The sequence below is a fragment of the Bos mutus genome, unplaced genomic scaffold, assembly GCF_027580195.1.
Source record: "Bos mutus isolate GX-2022 unplaced genomic scaffold, NWIPB_WYAK_1.1 CTG218, whole genome shotgun sequence".
Classification (NCBI taxonomy): domain Eukaryota; kingdom Metazoa; phylum Chordata; class Mammalia; order Artiodactyla; family Bovidae; genus Bos; species Bos mutus.
The window spans coordinates 40,936-58,710 of record NW_027219635.1 but is presented as its reverse complement, the minus strand read 5'-3'; the positions used below and the strand labels follow the sequence as shown (position 1 = coordinate 58,710).

At 42.2% G+C, this 17,775-nt stretch overlaps 1 pseudogene; it reads left to right on the top strand.

The window, feature by feature from the left end:
* LOC138986853 (ubiquitin-like modifier-activating enzyme 1) overlaps positions 1-6,469 on the top strand; it is a 34,722-nt pseudogene extending 28,253 nt beyond the window's left edge.
* Positions 6,470-17,775: the final 11,306 nt, after the last annotated feature.

The following is a 17,775-nucleotide window of genomic DNA, read 5'->3' as shown; positions in this document are numbered from 1 at the left end:
TGTAGGGGAGTACTGATGTTCTTACCCCTCCTTACCTTGCCTTCTCTTAGCCCCTGCATCTGGACTACGTGATAGCTGCTGCCAACCTCTTTGCCCAGACCTGGGGTTGATGGGCTCTCAGGACTGGAGTGCTGTCACCGTGCTCATTCAGTCTATGCAGGTCCCTGAGTTCACCCCAAAGTCTGGCATCAGGATCCAAGTTTCTAATGAGCAGCTGCAAACCAGTTCCTCCACTGGTGAGAGCACTTTCGTTGGGCTGCAGCCACCACACTACTGTAGCCCATGTCCATGCAAGCCTCTTGTGCACTCGTGTTTTGCCCCTGGCTCTGCTCTGAGATCTCGTGTCAGAGATTTACCCACTGCCATTTTTCCTTGCTTCTTCAGTTTCCAGTAGCATTTGACTGAGACAAATTTTCTCTCGTACTGCTTCTTTCTTCTCCTTCTCTCAGGAAGACCAGGTTGTCTTTCCTTTGTGTGTTTTTTCTTTTCTTCTTCTTTTTTTTTATGCTATTTCCTATACTTCTTGTGTTCTTCTGAGGGTAGAAATGGATATGATTTCTACCAGTAGTCTCTCTGTCTGATTTCTTCTCTGGTTCCTCTTGACAGATCTCCTCATCTACATCCTTACTTCTCTTTAATATGTATCATTAACCTGTTATTAATCTGTGCGTATATCTTTCCTCATCTCTCTCTCAAGATATGCCTCATTGCTCCATGTGTAACTGTCCCTCAACTCAAAATTCCAGGTCACCCTTACCCTTCTCATGTTCTATAAATCCCTGTCTACATTTTATCTTCTTTGAATGTATCCCTCAACTTCTTCCTTTGAATATCTGTCCTCTCCTCTTATATCTCTTGCATTTTTTGTCTGAAATAGCCACTCTCTCAGATGCCTCTTTGTATATATTTCTCTTTAGGCATCTCCCTTTCAGGGAGATGTCTCCTTCAGGTACTTTCTACTATCTTCTTTCCTGTACATTTGTTTAATCTGCACTGGTTTTTCACCTCCTTCATTCTCAGATAGGTCCTGTTTACCTCATTTCACTGCTCTCTTCTTTCTCTTAGTGCTTTTCCCCATAATATATTCCGTCTGTATCTGTTATGCCCTGGTCTCTTGTTTGCACTAGTGTCTTACTCCTATCTCCTCTTGTCTCTGTCTGTCTGCTTTAAGATGCCTTATATTTATGTTTTCATTGACATCCTGTGTTTGTTGTTTAAGATTTTGGTAAAAAAACACAAGAGATTTTCCATCTTAAATCATTTTCTAAAAATATATTTCAGTTCAGTTCAGTCGCTCAGCCGTGTCCTACTCTTTGCGAGTCCATGAGTTGCAGCATGCCAGGCCTCCCTGTCCATCACCAACGCTGGGGTTCACTCAAACTCACGTCCATCGAGTCAGTGATGCCATCCAGCCATCTCATCCTCCGTCGTCCCTTTCCTCCTGCCCCAATCCCTCCCAGCATCAGAGTCTTTTCCAATAAGTCAATTCTTCACATGAAGTGGCCAAAGTACTGGCGTTTCATCTTTAGCATCATTCCTTCCAAAGGTCACCCAGGACTGATCTCCTTTAGAATGGACTGGTTGGATCTCCCTGTAGTCCAAGGGACTCTCAAACGTCTTCTCCAACACCACAGCTCAAAAGCATGAATTCTTCGGCACTCAGCTTTCTTCCCAGCCCAGCTCTCCCATCCATATATGACTACTGGAAAAACCATAGCCTTGACTAAATACAGTTACATTGTACAGGAAATTTCTAGAACCTAAATTGCAAATCTTAAACCCTAAACCCATCCAACAGTAGCACCCCAGTCCCTTCCCTATACCTCTGGCAGACAATAATGTATATTCCATCTCTATGATTTTGACTTTTAGGTACCTTATGCAATAACTGTCTTTCTGTCTCTGGCTAAGCATGTAGTTCTGAGTCCATTTATGCTATTAAACCGCAAGGATTTCAAATGTTCCTTTTAAGGAGGCTTAATGTTTCACTGTGTAGAGCTGACTGTATAGAGCTTCTCTATCTTTGGCTGCAAAGAATATAATCAGTCTGAGTTCAGTGTTGACCATCTGTTGATGTCCATGTATATAGAGTCTTCTCTTGTGTTGTTGGAAGAGGGTGTTTGTTATGACCAGTGCATTTTTTTCGCAAAACTCTTATTAGTCTTTTCCCTGCTTCATTCTGTATTCCAAGGCCAAATTTGCCTGTTACTCCAGGTGTTTCTTGACTTCCTACTTTTGCATTCCAGTCCCCTATAATGAAAAGGACATCCTTTTTGGGTGTTAGTTCTAAAAGGTCTTGTAAGTCTTCATAGAACCGTTCAACTTCAGCTTCTTCAGCGTTACTGGTTGGGGCATAGGCTTGACCAGGAGCTGACTGTGGCTCAGATAATGAACTCCTTATTGCCAAATTCAGACTTAAATTGAAGAAAGTAGGGAAAACCACTAGACCATTCAGGTATGACCTAAATCATATCCCTTATGATTATACAGTGGAAGTGAGAAATAGATTTAAGGGCCTAGATCTGATAGATAGAGTGCCTGATGAACTATGGAATGAAGTTCGTGACATTGTACAGGAGACAAGGATCAAGACCATACCCATGGAAAAGAAATGCAAAAAAGCATAATGGCTGTCTGGGAGGCCTTACAAATAGCTGTGAAAAGAAGAGAAGCGAAAAGCAAAGGAGAAAAGGAAAGATATAAGTATCTGAATGCAGAGTTCCAAAGAATAGCAAGAAGAGATAAGAAAACCTTCAGCGATCAATGCAAAGAAATAGAGGAAAACAACAGAATGGGAAAGACTAGAGATCTCTTCAAGAAAATTAGAGATACCAAGGGAACATTTCATGCAAAGATGGGCTCAATAAGAGACAGAAATGGTATGAACCTAATAGAAGCAGAATATATTAAGAAGAGATAGCAAGAATACACAGAAGAACTGTACAAAAAAGAGCTTCATGACCCAGATAATCATGATGATGTAATCACTGACCTAGAGCCAGACATCCTGGAATGTGAAGTCAAGTGGGTCTTAGAAAGCATCACTCCGAACAAAGCTAGTGGAGGTGATGGAATTCCAGTTGAGCTATTCCAAATCCTGAAAGATGATGCTGTGAAAGTGATGCACTCAATATGCCAGCAAATTTGGAAAACTCAGCAGTGGCCACAGGACTGGAAAACGTCAGTTTTCATTCCAATCCCAGAGAAAGACAATGCCAAAGAATGTTCAAACTACCACACAATTGCACTCATCTCACATGCTAGTAAAGTAATGCTCAAAATTCTCCCAGCCAGGCTTCAGCAGTGTGTGAACCGTGAACTTCCTGATGTGCAAGCTGGTTTTAGAAAACGCAGAGGAACCAGAGATCAAATTGCCAACATCTGCTGGATCATGGAAAAGAAAAAGAGTTGCAGAAAAACATCTATTTCTGCTTTATTGACAATACCAAAGCCTTTGACTGTGTGGATCACAATAAACTATGGAAAATTCTGAAAGAGATGGGAATACCAGACCACCTGACCTGCCTCTTGAGAAATTTGTATGCAGGTCAGGAAGCAACAGTTAGAACTGGACATGGAACAACAGACTGGTTCCAGATAGGAAAAGGAGTATGTCAAGGCTGTATATTGTCACCCTGCTTATTTAACTTCTGTGCAGAGTACATCATGAGAAATGCTGGACTGGAAGAAATACAAGCTGGAATCAAGATTGCTGGGAGAAATATCAATAACCTCAGATATGCAGAGGACACCACCCTTATGGCAGAAAGTGAAAAGGAACTAAAAGCCTCTTGATGAAAGTGAAAGTGGAGAGTGAAAAAGTTGGCTTAAAGCTCAACATTCAGAAAACTAAGATCATGGCATCCGTTCCCATCACTTCTTGGGAAACAGATGGTGAAACAGTGGAAACAGTGTCAGACTTTATCTTTTGGGGATCCAAAAATCACTGCAGATGGTGACTGCAGCCATGAAATTAAAAGATGCTTACTCCTTGGAAGGAAAGTTATGACCAACCTAGGTAGCATATTCAAAAGCACAGACATTACTTTGCCAACAGAGGTTAGTCTAGTCAAGGCTATGCTTTTTCATGTGGTCATGTATGGATGTGAGAGTTGGAGTTTGAAGAAGGCTGAGTGCCAAAGAATTGATGCTTTTGAACTGTGGTGTTGGAGAAGACTCTTGAGAGTCCCTTTGACTGCAAGGAGATCCAACCAGTCCATTTTGAAGGAGATCAGCCCTGGGATTTCTTTGGAAGGAATGATGTTAAAGCTGAAACTCCAGTACTTTGGCCACCTCATGCGAAGAGTTGACTCATTGGAAAAGACTCTGATGCTGGGAGGGATTGAGGGCAGGAGGAGAAGGGGACGACAGAGGATGAGATGGCTGGATGGCATCACTGACTCGATGGACGTGAGTTTGGGTGAACTCCGGGAGTTTGTGATGGACAGGGAGGCTGGGTGTGCTGCGATTCATGGAGTTGCAAAGAGTCATACGACTGAGCGACTGAACTGAACTGAACTGAATGTTTCACTGAATGGATAGACCACGTTTTTGTATCCATTCATCCATCCCTGAGCAAGGTGGGTTGTTTCCATCTTTATTACAAATAGTATCACTGACTAAACCTTTCTTAGTGCCTCAGTCTTTTCCCTCAGTGTCTCTAGATATACTCCTTTTCAAGTCCCACACACCGTTCTACTTGTTTTTTCTTTGGGGTGTTTCTGCCTTACCTTTCCTGCTTCATTTGACTCTTTCCCATGATGTCTCTCCATTTTAAATCCTTTATCTGTGTGAATTTCTCTGCCATACTATGGACTCCTGCTCTCACTTCAGACCCTGGTCTGGAATCTAATGTGTATCTGAGGACTGGCATGTAGTACGTCCTTTCTGCAGATGATACCCACATGCAGGAGCTCATAGCTATGCTGCCCAACCCACAGAGCCTTTCTGGGTTCAAGATGTACCCAATCAACTTTGAGAAGGTGCTTAGGAGGGGGGTACCCTCAGCAGGATAGGAGGATGGGCTGAGCCATCTTTAGCTTTTGTGGGGTTTACACGCTTACCATATGGCCTAGTTATTTTGCATTCTGGGACATCTTTGGCTGGACTGGCAGGTAATGGAGGAGAATAGATGTCAGTCCATACTATCTAAAAACCTCTGGTTCCTAATCTGTTTCCTCTATTCTTCCTCTGTCTCCACTCAACAATAGGATGATGAGACCAACTTTCACATGGATTTCATTGTGGCTGCATCCAACCTCCGGGCAGAGAAGTATAACATTCCCCCTGCAGACTGGCATAAGGTAACAAAAATTTGCATCTAACCTTGAACCCCTTGCAAATTTGAATCTGCCACATAGGACCTTTTCAGTGGGCCCTCAACCTCTCTTAACAACCACCTCTGCTCGTCACATTCTGTGTCCTAGAGCAAGCTGATTGAAGGGAAGATCATCCCAGCCATTGCTACAACCACAGCAGCTATAGTTGGCCTTGTATGTCTGGAGCTGTACAAAGTGGTACAGGGACACCAACAGCTTGAGTCCTATAAGAATAGCTTCATCAACTTGGCCCTGCCCTTTTTCTGCTTCTCTGGGCCCCTTGCCCCACCCCACCACCAGGTAAAGTCTTGCTTTTTGTGGAAACATTTGGTAGTACGCATCAGTGAGTGATACTGTGTATGTATATGAGTAGACAGTATATGTATCTTACCTTGGATAACTGGCTCTGCTTTTCATCATTCTGGAAGTTTAATTTTGTGCACCCTGTGTTCATTGTTTGAACCTGTGCACTGTGGAAATGAAACTGTCATATTTGTGATTTAAAGGAGAGAGTCTAACAGGGCTTATCCCCTGATTTAATCTACTGTGCTTTATCCTACAGTTTTATAGCCAAGAGTGTACACTTTGGGATCACTTTGAGGTCCAGGGACTGCAGCCTAATGGTAAAGAGATGACCCTCAAGCAGTTCCCTGACCACTTTAAGGTAAGGCCCTTTCTTCACTTACTACACCTAGGGTAGTACTTGCCCAGGTCCCTGGTATAGTCCATCCTAGAGACACTGTGGCCCCTCCTTTCTAATGTCTTCCGACAGAGCACAAATTGGAGATCATCATGCTATCCCACGGTATATCCATGCTCTACTCCTTTTTAATGCCACCCAGCAAGCTGAAGGAACGGATGGATCAACCGTGAGTTGGACTCACTGGGCAGGGAGAAAGAGGTCCTGTCTCGGCTAGGAAGCATCAGCTATCTGTGCAACTCACGTTTACTTATATGCCCCTTTATATCCTTTCCTCTTTTTCTACTTGCCTGACCCTGTTCTTCCTCATACTAGGATGACAGAAATTGTGAGTCAAGTATCAAAGCAAAAGCTGGGACACCACATGCAAGCATTGGTGCCTGAGCTGTCCTACAATGATGAGGATGGTGAAGATGTGGAGGTTCCCTATGTATGATACAGCATTTGCTAATTCCTTTATGTTCCTCTTCCATGTTTCCAGTCATCTCAACTTTCTGGCAAAAGCTGAGCATTACATCCTTTTGGACGTAATTTCTTGTTGCTGCTTTCTGTGTTCAGCATTGGAATTCTTAATAAAGAGGCATTAATCCCAGTGTGTCATATCCTTCCCTGGGCAAAGGCCTGAACCCAATTGTCTTTGGAAGAAGCAGGTTCGCATATTAATGCAAAAGGTTCCACACTGCACCAGCATGGAATTTCTCTCAAATCCAGGGTTATCAGATCAGATTAAATCCAGTTCTGCCAGATGCTTGTCTTGCATCATTTTCCTCCTGTCCTCTGCTTACAGAGAAATAAAGACATTTGTAGGTTAGATGTAGAGCATACATATCTAGCCTTGCTGCTGCTGCTGCTGCTGCCAAGGCACTTCAGTCATGTCCGACTCTGTGCGACCCCAGAGAGGGCAGCTCACCAGGCTCCCCCATCCCTGGGATTCTCCAGGCAAGAACACTGGAGTGGGTTGCCGTTTCCTTCTCCAATGCATGAAAATGAAAAGTGGAAGTGAAGTTGCCCAGTTGTGTCCAACTCCTAGCGACCCCATGGAATGCAGCCAACCAGGCTCCTCCGTCCTTGGGATTTGCTATGCAAGAGTACTGGAATGGGTTGCCATTGCCTTCTAGCATTACCATGTGTGTTAAATCTGATTCAAGATCTACTATCTTCCCTTCCTGCAAGTATCTTGCAATGACAGTTTGCAAGGTAGTAGACTCTGGGTCTGGATTATGGGTCTGAATTCTGAATCTTGCCTGTGTGAATATTGTTTGTTTCATCTCTTGAATGATCGGATGAAGAGTTGTTTGGAAGAATAAAAAGATTTAATTAATACCTCTAAGTGTTGAAAGCAGTAATGCACATGATACTTTTTTTTTTTTTCATTGAGAATTTACTTTAGCTTCTCTGAGTCCTAGATCTTGGTCCTCTGCTAGCTTACTTTGCACTCAGATGGTTTACAACCATGCATTTTTGCTGTGCAGGAGCCTGATCTTAAGTTCTACTTACCTGAGGTTTCATGGACTTAAAATGTACACTCATGAGGAATGTACTGACTAGAGAAGAAAAGTCCTTTTGTGTTGGACCCTGTTTCCCTCATCTCTGGGTCTCCCTGTTTTTCCCTTGAGTATCAGCAGACTAGGAAGTCTTAAAGGGTTTTATCTCCTAGATGAACTGTAAGGGTACCAACAGTGGCTACACAAGCATTGTTGAGCACACTAGGCATACTGTCCAGATAGCTGAAGAATCGAGTGTTTTCGGCTGCCACCATATCTATTCCTTAGCCTCTGGTACCAACTTGGGTGGTTAAAGGTAGCTACTCATACCCTCTGTATGTCACCCAGATATGTAAAACCCTTGTTCTTATACATCACTTGGAAATATGCCTTATTCTCCACTCACAGCTGGGTATTGGGAACAGCTCAGCCAGTCCATGAACCAGACAGGCCTGTCAAAATCTAAGATGGTGTCTGGGCCAGCTGCAAGCCAGATACCGTGTATGTCCTTGACTCTTTGTGGCCATACTATTAATCTGCTGGGTGACCTCGGTTCTCCCATATGTTCTTTTTTTCCCAGCAAAGCCTTGGGCATAAGGAGCAGATTTTCTTTACCACCGGTATCTTCCTGAGTGGCAGTGCTAGCTGTTGAGTTTAAATGGAGAAGTTTCCACAGGATAGGCACTTTTACATCATACTTGCTCTACATCACTGAAGACGCTAACATTTATCCACTGTTTCCATCATCCTGGTCTTTGAAGGTTGTCTAGAAACTGTATTCTTCTCTTTCCTCCACTCTCATATGTCCATATTTTCTAGCCCAGCATTGTAAGTCTGTCTGCACAAATAGTTCTGTTGCTCAGTACTGTAGCCCTGAAACCTCATGTGGCTGTTTAGCACTTGAACTGAGGCTACTGCTATTGATTTACTTAATGCTTCATTTTTTCGTAACTTGAAATGTATACATGTAGAAAGGGCTATGCACTGAACAGAAATACGTCCCCACTTCTTAGCCTTCATGTCAATCAGCTCGTGAATCACTCAAGAGTCATACACACTGCCAGGACGAGACTCCAGAGAAAGCAAAGAATTCACATCAGGACTATCAAGGTGAGCAATGAATGGGGCATCTTCAGAAGGACCACTGTTACCAAGTCCATGAAATGAATACCAGCCATTTCTGAACTGACCCCCAGGGGCACTGGCTCTATACCATGTCTCTCAAGAACCAAGGTCTCTGCATGCAAACAGCCCACATTCTTGCTTCCTCTCTGTTAGCTCCCTAAGAAGCACACTCCGGAAGAGAGGCAAAAACATACACACAACCCAGAGGCTTTCATCAGCTTTCTGCACTACCAGGTAGGCGGGAAGTGCCTGGAGGCTTGCCATGCTCACAACCTGTCCTAGGATGCCTGGGGTTTTGCACGGACAGCCTACCTTAGCGTGTCTCACATTTTGTGTCACATCATGCCAGTGTGTGCCACCCTCAGGAAGAGATCATGCTGGCTGACGGGCTGATCCTGGGCAGCACCGGCCCAGGACCTTCCCAGGTCTCCTAATGACATGTGTGGAACAAGTCTCCAGTGCAGCAGACTCTCTGTGCCACTTTGTCCTTTGGGTCTCTGCCCTTCACTTCAAGACCTTGGCCTCCTCACCATCCCAGGTGTGCCATAGCCACATCCACTATTTCAACTGGCTGGCCCATGTCCCCACAGACTATGGGGTACACAGGCAGTGGTTTCAAAACCTCATGCCACCTGATTTGCTCTGTGTGAATCCTCAGACAATGTACCCCCTCTTACCAGTCCAAACACACACAACAACACTGTAGAAATGGTGAGCGTGTTTTGTGTTTGGTCTAATTGCTGATTTCTGGAGTCATGGTCCAGAGTTATCACTGGCCATCCTTTGCTCATTCCCATCTTGGACAGGGTCACTGTGGAATATGTCGACCAACCACCCTCAGACTGGGGACGCCTCTTGCCTCCTCTTCTGGTTCTCAGCACATCCTTTCCTGTTGCTTTCATCTCTGCATCTGCCCTGGGCCGGACACACACACAGACACACATAAACACAGGCGACACAAGCTCACACGTGTATACACATGCTCGGCATGGGGACAGAAACACAAATAGGGGATACAGGTGTAAGAGAAGCTGAAGATGCCCATGTCCTGCAATGTTGGAGATGGTGTCATTAGGAACCAAGTCTTGCTCATGGGGCTCTCTGGCCACCTCCTCCCCCAGCTCTTCTGTATTTTCCCAAGGCAGCCTTAAGCCACTTCCAGCGCAGCATCTGTGGTGGTGGTGAGACTCAGTCCCCTACCCACCCAATCGCAGTCTCCCTCATTGACCTTCTTTTTGATCATGTAGCTAAGAAAGTCTTCATCTTTGTCGCTGATCATGATGGATGCTAGAGGATGGTTCATAATCTGCTTTAGGTCAAGGAGCCATTCAGGACACATGCCGGGCCAAGAAAAGCCAGGAGCATCAGTCCTAGTCTGGAATGGAAGAAGGACACTGGAACAGACATCTGCAAGGATGCTGGGCACTCCCCCTTGGACGGCCACCACTGGATGGCCTCAGGCCCTGCTGTACCTTCAGACAGGCTCATGGCTCTGGGTGGCTTATGATGTTGTGCATCTGAGGTGATCTGCATTCCCCAAGCAGGGGCTGTTTCTGACTGCTACTGTCCTCCCTGACCTATGAGCTGGGTAGCAGCACGTCACTGCTTAAATGGTCAGGAATTGCAGTCCTTGTTAAAAAACGTGTCAGAAAGCAAGGGGTGCTATCTGTGTGTGTGTGTTTGTATGTGTGCATGACTTCCATGGCTCAGCTATTTCCCGGTATCATCCACATTTACAATAACAATGGCCGAGGCTGCTCTGGTGTATTGTCTCTGGTCATTCCTGACCTAGAGGCCTCGAGTGCTGTTCCTCCTCAGATCAGGCCTGCAAGAGACATCCCAAGTGGTGGCTGCGAACTTACAGCTGTGGCCCTAACCAGACTCTACTCTGCTGTGCCTTTCCATTCAGTTCAGTTCAGTCCCTCAGCCGTGTCTGACTCTTTGCAACCTCATGAACTGCTGCACTCCAGGCCTCCCTGTCCATCACAAACTCCGGGATTCACTGAAACTCACATCCATTGAGTCCGTGATGCCTTCCAGCCATCTCATCCTCCGTTGTCCCCTTCTCCTCCTGCCCCAATCCCTCCCAGCATCAGAGTCTTTTCAATGAGTCAACTCTTCGCATGAGGTGGCCAAAGTACTGGAGTTTCAGCTTAGCATTGTTGTTCAAAAGAAATCCCAGGGCTGATCTCCTTCAGAATGGACTGGTTGGATCTCTTGGAAGTCAAGAGACTCTCAAGAGTCTTCTCCAACACCACAGTTCAAAAGCATCAATTCTTCGGTGCTCAGCTTTCTTCATAGTCCAACTCTCACATCCATGCATGACCACAGGAAAAACTATAGTCTTGACTAGACAGACATTTGTTGGTAAAGTAATGTCTCTGCTTTTGAATATGCTACCTAGGTTGGTCATAACTTTCCTTCCAAGGAGTAATCATCTTTTATTTTCATGGCTGCAGTCAGCTGCAGTAATTTTGGAGCCCCCAAAAATAAAGTCTGACACTGTTTCCACTGTTTCACCATCTATTTCCCATGAAGTGGTGGGACTGGATGCCATGATCTTAGTTTTCTGAATGTTGAGCTTTAAGCCAACTTTTTCACTCTCCTGTTTCACTTTCATCAAGAGGCTTTTTAGTTCCTTTTCACTTTCTGCCATAAGGGTGGTGTTATTTGCATATCTGAGGTGATTGATGTTTCTCCCAGCAATCTTGATTCCAGCTTGTGCTTCTTCCAGTCCAGCGTTTTTTCATGATGTACTCTGCACAGAAGTTAAATAAGCAGGGTGACAGTATACAAGCTTGACATACTCCTTTTCCTATTTGGAACCAGTCTGTTGTTCCATGTCCAGTTCTAACTGTTGCTTCCTGACCTGCATACAAATTTCTCAAGAGGCAGGTCAGGTGGTCTGGTATTCCCATCTCTTTCAGAATTTTCCACAGTTTATTGTGATCCACACAGTCAAAGGCTTTGGTATTGTCAATAAAGCAGAAATAGATGTTTTTCTGCAACTCTCTTTCTTTTTCCATGATCCAGCAGATGTTGGCAATTTGATCTCTGGTTCCTCTGCATTTTGTAAAAGCAGCTTGCACATCAGGAAGTTCACGGTTCACATATTGCCGAAGCCTGGTTTGGAGAATTTTGAGCATTACTTTACTAGCATGTGAGATGAGTGCAATTGGGTGGTAGTTTGAACATTCTTTGGCATTGCCTTTCTTTGGGATTGGAACAAAAACTCACTTTTTCCAGTCCTGTGGGCACTGCTGAGTTTTCCAAATTTGCTGGCATATTGAGTGCATCACTTTCACAGCATCATCTTTCAGGATTTGGAATAGCTCAACTAGAATTCCATCACCTTCACTAGCTTTGTTCGTAGTGATGCTTTCTAAGGCCCACTTGACTTCACATTCCAGATGTCTGGCTCTAGGTCAGTGATCACATCATCGTGATTATCTGGGTCATGAAGATCTTTTTGTACAGTTCTGTGTATTCTTGCCACCTCTTCTTAATATCTTTTGCTTTTGTTAGGTCCATACCATTTCTGTCCTTTATGGAGTCCATCTTTGCATGAAATATTCCCTTTGTATCTCTAATTTTCTTGAAGAGATCTCTAGTCTTTCCCATTCTGTTGTTTTCTCTCAGAAAGCCTAAAACCTGAACTTAACAGAGACTTTACATCAGGTAGTATAAATAAAAAGAATACAAGAAACAGTGTGTATAATTTTTTTAATTATCAAGAATATTTCACTAGAGAATCAAGACATACAGATTCTTTCAGAGGAAACCAGTGGGGATGAAAAGTGGAGTGGCTGACTTGAACTGTCTCTTTAAATCACTAATAGAATAATCACACCAAAAAATCAACAAGGAAACAGAAGAGTGAAACTTTTACAAATCAGAAAGTCTTAGGCATTTACAGAAAACATGACCTGATAATAGAGAGAGACAGCCATTATTTCACTCAAAATTTAATGAAACACAGGCAATGTTTTTGACACAGAAATCAAAAGGAAAAAAAAAAAATCAAAAGGATTTCTGTTTCTGTCTCACAGTCATATTCAAACATTGAGATAATAGTGGGCAACTCTCAAGTAGTTCTCTAAGTATTCATCTCAGATTTATAACTTACACTTTAACAGACCTAGTCTATGTCTTACCTTTCTCTTATAAGTGCCACCCCCAAAAAAAACAACAAAACCCTTTTTTTGGAGATAGAGGTTTTGCCTTATTTAATTGTATCATCTACAGCAGTGGTTTCTCAGATTTGGATCTGAGACCTTTAAATTAAAAAAATCATAACTGAGAACCCAATATAAACTTACTAAATGTTTTCTTTTGATGAGTGAGAATACTAATGAAAATCACTGTCATATGCTACTGTTCTTATTTCAGCAAAGGTCATTTTTCAAAAATATTTAAAAGCAAAACTGGAGGAGTTCTCTGGTGGTCCAGTGATTAGGATTCAGGGCTTTCATAGCAGTGTTCTGGGTTCAGTCCTGACTGGGAATCTAAGATCCCACATCCTGCAGTGCCATCAAAAATTAAAAAAAAAAAATGGAAGGAAAATGAATAATCTAGCTCTGTGAAATATATATGATAAAATACAAAGATATCTGCTCGTTTTATTACAGAACACTGAAAATGTCAGCCTGCAGCATAATCCCTGAAAAACTAGCACAGAGCCTTGAATACACCTGGACTTCAAAGGAGGACAGAAGGATGAGCTATAGTATTTATCCAAAAGTATGAGAGAATATTTATTTCATGTTATATTTATAATCAGAATAGAAACAACCAGTCTTCCCACAGAAAACATATACCATCAGTCAGCCAGGATCCTATCATCTTAAATGTAAGTAAGTGGATCATAACAAATTATGATTTGTTATGAGAAGGATGAGAATCATAACTGGCTAGAACAGGTCAAATGCAATTTATTGCATCACTGAAATACTGATATTAATGATTCCTAAATTCAAACATTATAAATTTAAGTGTAATTGTTACCTGATAGTCTCAAAGACCAATCAATTATCTGAAGTATTTATCCAAATCTATAAAAGAAAACTCACAGTATATTATATTTAAAATGCAAACAAACAATAGTGTTTGAAGTTAAGCCATATTTAATGGGATACAAAAATACAATTCACTCAGTGTGTGAAAAGTATCTGCTAAGAATTAGGGAAAAGTACAGATGAGTGTGTGTGTGTGTGTGTGTGTGTCTTATGTGTGTGCAGGTATGTGTGTATGATGTGTGTGTGTGCACATGCCTATGAGACAGTCTAGTTTAGATAGTTACAGTATATTAAGCATAAACTAAAGTTAGGCAGTTCAATTTGGGTCAAATTTTCTAATTTAGTATATTAGAGTATACAATAGTTTTACTTCAACTAAAGGGTTTTAAAATTACAAAAGCAGTTCTTTGTCAGGTAAATTACTTTTATACACAAATCTCTCTGGGAATTTTTAGTTATTTTAAACAAATGAAAATAAGTAATCTACACCTTTGGAGGAGGCAATGGCACCCCACTCAGTACTCTTGCCTGGAAAATCCCATGGACGGAGGAGCCTGCAAAGCTGCGGTCCGTGGGATTGCTGAGGGTCGGACACGACTGAGCGACTTCACTTTCACTTTTCACTTTCATGCATTGGAGAAAGAAATGGCAACCCACTCCAGTGTTCTTGCCTGAGAATCCCAGGGGCAGGGAAGCCTGGCCAGCTGCCGTCTATGGGGTCACACAGAGTCGGACACGACTGAGGCGACTTAGCAGTAATCTACACAAATACATCCATCTAGTTACAAATATTATGGCACAAAGTGAAGAGGAACTAAAAAACCTCTTGATGAAAGTGAGAGTGAAAAAGTTGGCTTAAAGCTCAACATTCAGAAAACTAAGATCATGGCATCTGGTCCCATCACTTCACGGGAAATAGATGGGGAAACAGTGGAAATGTGTCAGACTTAATTTTCCTGGGCTCCAAAATCACTGCAAATGGTGATTGCAGCCATGAAATTAAAAGACGGTTACTCCTTGGAAGAAAAATTATGACCAAACTAGATAGCATATTCAAAAGCAGAGACATTACTTTGCCAACAAAGGTCCATCTAGTCAAGGCTATGGCTTTTCCAGTGGTTGTGTACAGATGTAGAGTTGGACTGTGAAGAAAGCTGAGCACTGAAGAATTGATGCTTTTGAACTGTGGTGTTGGAGAAGACTCTTGAGAGTCCCTTGGACTGCAAGGAGATCCAACTAGTCCATTCTGAAGGAGATCAGCGCTGAGTGTTCTTTGGAAGGAATGATGCTAAAGCTGAAACTCCAGTACTTTGGCCACCTCTTGCGAACAGTTAACTCATTTGAAAAGACTCTGATGCTGGGAGGAATTGGGGGCAGGAGGAGAAGGGGATGACATAGGATGAGATGGCTGGATGGCATCACCAACTCGATGGACGTGAGTTTGAGTGAACTCCGGGAGATGGTGATGGACAGGGAGGCCTGGCGTGCTGCAATTCATGGGGTCGCAAAGACTCGAACACGACTGAGTGACTGAACTGAATTGAATTACAAATCTACATCAATTCAGGCCCAAAATAACTAACTGGAAAAGAATGACTCAAGAGGAAAAAACTATTTTTAATGCAAAATTAGGCTTGAGGGAACTTTTAAACAATATGATTAAAAAAAAGTGCCAAAATTACTAAATAAGATGGTCTATTGTGTTCCAATTTCAAATGTTCCTAACACCTCCTACAGCTGTTCCCACAAATCAAAGTCTTATCCAGGACCACACACTATATTTAATTAGCAGTTAGACTCCTTTTACCTTAAAAATAATTTTTAGGGCTTTTTCTTTCTGTCTTTCATGGCTTAATATTTTTTGTTAAGATTCTAGGCCATTTGTTTCATACACAGAATTTGTCTGTTTCCTCAAGTGGGAACATATCTGGCATAAGTCCAGCCTAGGTGTCACAAATCATTCTTTCTAAATATAAATCTTATTATGAAAGTTATGGAGGATTTTCTTATTTTATGCATTTTTATTGCCACATAAATCACTATTTTTGAAGTTTTCAAGAATTCACAAAGTCAGTCACTTGGAAGTACAGGTTAATTTTTAAAGGTAACTTGCATATCAAAGTAAAATATATCTCCACGCTGACCTTTTGTCTCAAGCTTCCTCAGATATGACATATCCTTGTCACATCATCAAAACATATTGCTTCCAATCGTGCATTTCTCAACATTTTGGTTACTTGAGCATATTATTCAGAAGAGGCAAAAGAAAAAAAAAAGCAAAACAAAACTGTAAGATACTGTTTGATTTTTCTTAAAATGTAACATTTTTATTATGTTGGTAACTTCAGTTTCAATGCTACTTTTAGACCAAACAATGATTTTAAAAAAGAAAAAAAGGTCAAGTACTATAACAAATGAGATCTGTCTCAAGGTGGCATATATTATTTTTTCCATGAAAATGAGAGGGCTCTTAATCTCTCAAACAATTTCTATAGTGTCTTTCAGCTATACTTATGTATTTACCCCTTATTGTTAGAGCAAGTAAAAGTCAACAAAAGTGAAGCTGTTAATCCAAAATCACAAATGTTATTACCACGAAAATCTATCTGCTACTGGGAATATTTAAGTTATCCACTAATTTGAGAAGAAAATTCAGTCTTAGTCTTTACCTTTGGACATGAAAGCGGCTCATTTCAAATTGCACCTCAATGCTGACTTAGCCACCTCTCACGCTGAGTATTCATCAAATTGTGGCTCTCCTTTCCCTCATTAACTCTATTGATAATAAATAGTAGTTTGATAATTAACAAACTTTTGCTTGAGAACATGTTGATGCTTATTCCAACGTTCTTAAAATTGTATTTCAAGACAAAGCGTCAAATGTTTAAAAACAATTATATTTAATTGTCAAGAGGACACCTGATTCTACTGTCACTAGAAAATATTGACATAAGCATTAGCCACTATGGGATGATTCTTCTTGACTTAAATGACAAAGGCAGACATCAGAATAAAGAGAAAGAAACAGGTAGCTAGTATAAAACCTCTACATTACTAATTTTTTTACTAAGAGACTAACATCAAAGTGATAGCCACTGCAGCCATGATTAAAAGGTGCCTGCTCCTTGACCATTAAGGTACAACCTAAATCAAATCTCTGACGATGATACAGTGGAAGTGAGAAATAGACTTAAGGGACTAGATCTGATAGACAGAGTGCATGATGAACTATGGAGTTCTGTGATATTGTACAAGACCCAGTAATCAAGACCATCCCCAAGAAAAATAAATGGGAAAAAGCAAAATGGTTGTCTGAAGAGGCCTCACAAAACTGTGAAAAGAAGAGAATCGAAAAGCAAAGGACAAAAGGAAAGAATATCAAGGAAGACAAGAAAGACTTAGTCAGGAAGAGTGCAAAGAAATAGAGGAAAACAGTAGAATGGAAAAGACTAGACATCTCTACAAGAAAATTACAGATACTAAGGGACTATTTCATGCAAAGATGTGCACAACAAAGGATAGAAATTGTATGGACCTAAAGAAGCAGAAGATGCTAAGAAGAAGTGGCAAGAATACACAGAAAAACTGTACAAAAAGATCTTCATGACCCAGATAATCATGATAGAATGTTGACTCACCTAGAGCCAGACATCCTACCTTGAGAAAAACACCTGAGGGCACATCTCGGTTCCTGAACCGAGATAGGGTGGGTCCTGCCCTTGATCAATCACCCGTGAAACACTGCTGAGCCCGCATCTTGGTCCCCGCACTGAACCTGGCTGGGTTCCTAACACCAGGAAATACTCCTGAAGCTGCATCTCGGTCCCTGCACTGAACCAGTCTAGGTCTGGCCCTTGTTCGATCCCCCAACATATACTCCTGAGCCCCCATCTCTGTTCTGCCCTGAAAGAGGCTGGGTCCTGCCCATGGTATAGCCCCGACAAATACTCCTGAGCCCACCTCATGATGCCTGAACTGAACCAGGCTGGCTCCTGCCCTTGGGCAACACCCTGAAAAACACTCGTGAGCCCACATTGAGTCCCTGCACTGAAACAAGCTGGCTCCTGCCTTTGTTCAAGCACCTAGTAAACAAACCATCGTGAGCCTACAACTGGCTCCCTGCCCATGAACTT